The sequence below is a fragment of the Pseudophryne corroboree genome, chromosome 8, assembly GCF_028390025.1.
Source record: "Pseudophryne corroboree isolate aPseCor3 chromosome 8, aPseCor3.hap2, whole genome shotgun sequence".
Taxonomy (NCBI): domain Eukaryota; kingdom Metazoa; phylum Chordata; class Amphibia; order Anura; family Myobatrachidae; genus Pseudophryne; species Pseudophryne corroboree.
In genome coordinates this window covers 95,016,037-95,021,675 of record NC_086451.1, presented here as the reverse complement: position 1 = coordinate 95,021,675, position 5,639 = coordinate 95,016,037, and the positions used below count along the sequence as shown (strand labels likewise).

General features: G+C 44.9%; 1 pseudogene; it reads left to right on the top strand.

The window, feature by feature from the left end:
* Positions 1 to 1,147: 1,147 nt before the first annotated feature.
* On the top strand, positions 1,148 to 1,266 carry LOC134952911 (5S ribosomal RNA; annotated as a pseudogene).
* The last annotated feature ends 4,373 nt before the right edge of the window (positions 1,267 to 5,639 follow it).

Sequence of the window (5,639 nt, the reverse complement as noted above, 5' to 3'; positions counted from 1 at the left end):
GAGCCGTGGACGTCCTTTTTTAAGGCGTCTCCTCCCTTCCTTTAACAGGGCCCAGTTATTCCGCTAGTTTTAAACGATATCCGCAGCCTCGTATTCCCAGAACGGGACCGGTCGAGTCTTCCCCAACCCCCTCCACAGAATCATCTTATTTTGTTGCTTTCCGTTTACTCCCCCCTCTTCTAGAACTATGTTTCCTACTTACCTATCTTCTTTCTTGCCCCCTCTCGTTTTCTTCTTCTTCTGTCTATCTATAATACCTCATAATATTTTGAAAATTGATGAGTCTAAGTTGTATTTTGAAGAGACTATAAGCTCTCCGGAACTTGCTCGTTTTGGTTAAGGATCTCCCCGAGTGGGATGTTTATTGTATTCAGACGACCATGTAAGTTCTCTGTTATACCTAGTTTACGTCTATATATGTATTGTATCTCATCTACCCAATAAAAAAAAAAAAAAAAAAAAAAAAAGAACTTGAAGACTTATTGGCACCAAGCATGCTGAAAACCAAAACAGAAAACACTATGATGATACCCAGATGTGTTGGATCTTACAAGTGTGGTCGTTGTAACGTTTGCAAATTCCTACATACCAATCGGAGAAGTTTTAGCGACATGGGAAACCAGAAGGAATACAAAATCAAGGACTTTATCAACTGTAACAACTCATCGGTGATTTACTTACTGGAATGCGCGTGTGGAAAAAAGTATGTGGGAAAGACGAAGAGACAACTTAAACTCAGGATACAAGAACACGTTCGCAATATTAAGAATAAAGTTGACAGCCATACCATTTCAAGGCACTTCACGGAGAAACACAACTCGAATCCAGAAGAACTGACCTTCAAGGCAATAGAACTGGTGAAACTCGGAGAAAGAGGAGGAGACTTGGCAATCAAGCTATCACAACGAGAGATGTTCTGGATTTTCCAGTTAAAAACCATGCATCCACTTGGCCTGAACGAGAACTATGAAATCGCTCCGTTTCTGTAAAGGTGTCGTTGAAGATTTTCCAAAATATCTAGCAATTATCCTCTGCACTCTTCACATGTATATATGTAGCACCTCACTGGTAAAATAATAAAATAATGAAAATAATGAAAATAAAATATATAACATCTCGTGTGGGCATTTTTTGTTGCGTACGAAAGAAATACAGTCAAACCACACTGGAAAGGCCCAATCTCAACCGAACTTGGAAGCGAAGCAGTGTTGGGCCTGACTAGTACCAAAAGGGGCGACCCATTGGGAATATTAGGTACTGTACTGAAAGTAAAAGGCAACTGTCTAAATGTCCAGTCACGACGGATGTTTATAGAACACTTGATCACATTTTAGGTATAAGCCTTATAGATACGCACTAACCCTTTTCTAAGCACAATAGGATCTAGGTATATCCTAGTATGCACTAAGATAATAGTACCTCAATAAACAGGCCACACAATTAAGGCAACTGCACCTTACTAGATCACCAATTTTTGGCACCATCTACCAAATGGCACACACAGTACCTAGCAAATATCACGCAACAACCATTTCTCATTAATTATTTTTATATATTTTTAAATTTTATTAAAATGATTTCACATCACTAGTTCACTCTTTAATGAAACTGAATTTTCCCTCGGAACCCTCTTCTTCCTTATCCTCATATCCTCTTAGGTATATTCTTATATACAGCTCCTCGTATGTGTGTATTAGCACACAAATTTAAATATTTAAATATATATATATGCACTTTGATGTGACTATATTTATATATATTATCTGTATACTCTAAAAGACACATAATTTGTCCTTTAATTGATGTCAGAATATCATATGTAATACATATCATACGGCCTATTATGCATAAGTATGTCGACCAATATAAAATCTTTATGAATTTGATGTCCGTTCTGCAAGTGCAAAACGCTGTAATATGGAAATTCTCTAAACATATTTTTATTTATATTTCTTTGGGGACCACGTCCGGACAATGTATGCTTTCAAGAGAAACCATAAGAGAACATGGAGAACGTCTCCATGACAACAAGGCAAAGCCGAATATCCAGGTCACGTGAGGCGGTCCACCTGTGCGTTCCACTACATGGCAATTCCGGTCTGAGAAACCACGTGCCAGAAGTAACCAATAAGATGTATACAGCCGAACACACGAAGATGTCGTCACGCCGCTACACAAGCGCAACCGGAAGCGGGGAACGACACTAAGACGGCGCGCATGCGCATACGGACTGTTCGTACACCGGAAATGTGGCGGAAGTACAGCGCCTGTCCGGGATTATCTGCTCTGATGCCCGAAATTCATTTATTTACTAATATACACTGTTTATGCTATGCTGCATCTAATAACGGCAGCTACCAATAAGGAATATATTTATACTATAGCAAGTAGAAACTTTCTAATGAATATGCATGAACCTAGACAGGATATGATGTCATTACTTAACTCCCAATTATGGGGGTATATATAGGAGTTCAACCATACCTTGTCACTTACCCCATGAAGAAGTCTTGGAGACGAAACGCGTTGGGCCTTCACCCAGAGACCTCCTGCTATATCAGTTAAGATTATATATGCTATTACTCCACTTTTTAAATGAGCTTATTTGCACAGGCAATTTGCACTTTAATTGAGGATCTAACATATGCCTATTCCCTTTTTTAAAAGAACTGTCTTTTTAGAACCATATTTTATGTAAGAGACTCTCTCTCTTTTTTAACTTTTAATTCATAATTTTTTGTCTCTCATTAACATTGCACTTTAAATTCATTCCTAATGTTGTGAAATAAATTGATAATATATGTTTATAAATCTCATATATCTTTTTATTATATTTATAATACTTGGCAACATACAAACACCTTAGGTCGCTCATACCCCTAACCGGTATCCCTATATATATATAAATGTATATATATATATATATATATATATATATATACATATACAGTGGTCGAAGTGGACATTTTGAAGTGGGGGTATGGAAAAGTGAAGGTTGCAATTATGCGCGCGCCTCCGGAAAAGGGGGTGTGGCCACTCAAATGGGGGCGTGTCCTTCAGTGTAGTAGGACCCCTTATACTATCTAGTACTGGCGCTCCTTTCACCTGATACCACACAGTATGACCCGAAATTCACATTACAGCACACGGAATGAGCCGAAATTCACACTACAGCACATGGTATGAGCCGAAATTCACATTACAGCACACGGTATGAGCCAAAATTCCCACTACAGCACACAGTATGAGCAGAAATTCACATTACAGCACACCGTATGATCCGAAATTCATATTTTACCACACAGTATGAGCCGAAATTCACATTACAGCACACAGTATGGGCCAAAATTCATATTTTACTACACAGTATGAGCCGAAATTCACTTTACAGCACACGGTACGAGCTGAAATTCACATTACAGAACACGCTATGACCCAAAATTCAGATTTTACCACACTGTATGAGCCGAAATTCACATTATAGCACACGGTTTGACCCGAAATTCACATTACAGCACACGGTATGACCCGAAATTCACATTACAGCACACGGTATGAGCCGAAATTCACATTACAGCACACGCTATGACCCAAAATTCAGATTTTACCACATGGTATGAGCCAAAATTCACATTATAGCACATGGTATGAGCCGAAATTCACATTATAGCAAACGGTATGACCCACAATTCAGGGACATGGAGAGAGAGTGACAGCAGGGACTGAGAGAGTGACAGCAGGGACTGAGAGAGTGACAGCAGGGACTGAGAGCGTGACAGCAGGGACATAGGGGAACATTACCTGATATGTGCAGCGGAGGTGCGGAAGGGACTGTGGTTGTTGGTGGCGTATGAACCCATGGTCTGCAGGGGATGCGGCGGTACTAAGCTGTCCTTCGTCGCTGCGGCGTTGATGTCCCTCTGACCACCGCCAGTTGTGGTCTGTGGTGGTCAGCTTTCAATGGCGGTGCAGCGTGCAGCAGTGAGCGCTGGTCAGCGGCGGGCGGCTGTGATATAAATAATATATCCTTTTTTTACATATTTTTTATTTATTTTTCCCTGTCCCTGCGTCCAAGTGATCTGGGGGTGAGCTGGAGTCCAAGTGATCTTGCCCAGATCACTTGGACTGCAGCTCACCCCCAGATCACTTGGACTGCAGCTCACCCCCAGATCACTTGGACTGCAGCTCACCCCCAGATCACTGGGGGTGAGCTGCAGTCCAAGTGATCTGGGGGTGAGCTGCCCAGACACTTACCACCAAGCACAACTCCCCCACCCACCCTCGCCTTAGTGGTCCTGGTTCCTCAGTCCCGGAGGAAGCAGATGCTGCCGGATATGCTGAGGGCACGGAAATAGAGGTAAGAGCGCTGCCCGTTGTCTCCGGAGCTGCCACTGCAGTAGGCAACTCCAACATCGGGTCCCGCCGCCGCTGCCCCCACGCCGCGCTCCTGAAGTGGCAGGCAGCTCCACTGTAGCGTCGGGTACCGCTGCAGCTTGACCTTAATGCCTATGGGTGATTGGACCAGCGGATCCAGTACTGGATCCGCTGTCCAATCACATCTGCCTCGCTGACAGGGGCGGGTTTTCCCTGTCAACGAGGCACTGGCATATATGCCACTTCCCCCCGCAGTTTTTTAATGGGCTTTTACAGCCCTGTGCTTGGCCCCGCCCCCCTTTCTCTCCCATTCCAATTGTTAACGGGAGGCACTGCTATCTGTGCCTCCCAAAGTGATTTAAAGATTTAAAATGCTTATCATAATATAAAGAGATTACTTATGACACAGAATATGTGTCATAAGTATCTTCTTTATATTATTTTAATCATTAATGGCAGGGGAGGCACTGCCTCCCCTGACTGCACGTCCCTGCTTTGTGGGCCCCCGTAGTAGAATCTTGAAAGGGCAGCAGGGAGGGGATAGGGAGACGCAGGATGATAGGGAGACGCGGGGCGGCAGAGAGTGGATAGGGAGACGCGGGGCTGCAGGGAGGTGATAGGGAGACGCAGGGCTGCAGGGAGGGGATAGGGAGACGCGGTGCGGCAGGGAGGGGATAGGGAGACGCGGGGCGGCAGAGAGTGGATAGGGAGACGCGGGGCTGCAGGGAGGGGATAGGGAGACGCGGAGCTGCAGGGAGGGGATAGGGAGACGCAGAGCTGCAGGGAGGGGATAGGGAGACGCGGAGCTGCAGGGAGGGGATAGGGAGACGCGGGCGGCAGAGAGTGGATAGGGAGACGCGGGGCAGCAAAGAGGGGATAGGGAGACGCGGGCGGCAGAGAGTGGATAGGGAGATGCGGGGCGGCAGGGAGGGGATAGGGAGACGCGGGCGGCAGAGAGTGGATAGGGAGACACGGAGCTGCAGGGAGGGGATAGGGAGACGTGGAGCTGCAGGTGTGATAGCCCACTAGTATTAGGTATGCAAGATCTGCAGTCACTGTGTATAGTACATCACCCTTACCTTGCCCCGGCTTGTCATGGGTTCAGGCACAGTTACCAGAGGGTCCCCTGAAGAATCAGGTCTTTAACTACAAGTACATTGTGGGTGTGGACTACAGGTGTCGGTGCAGCGCATAAAGAATTGGGCGCCAGCCCATCTCAGATAAACAGCATAAAGTTTATTTAAACATCAAACAGGGAGATTGCA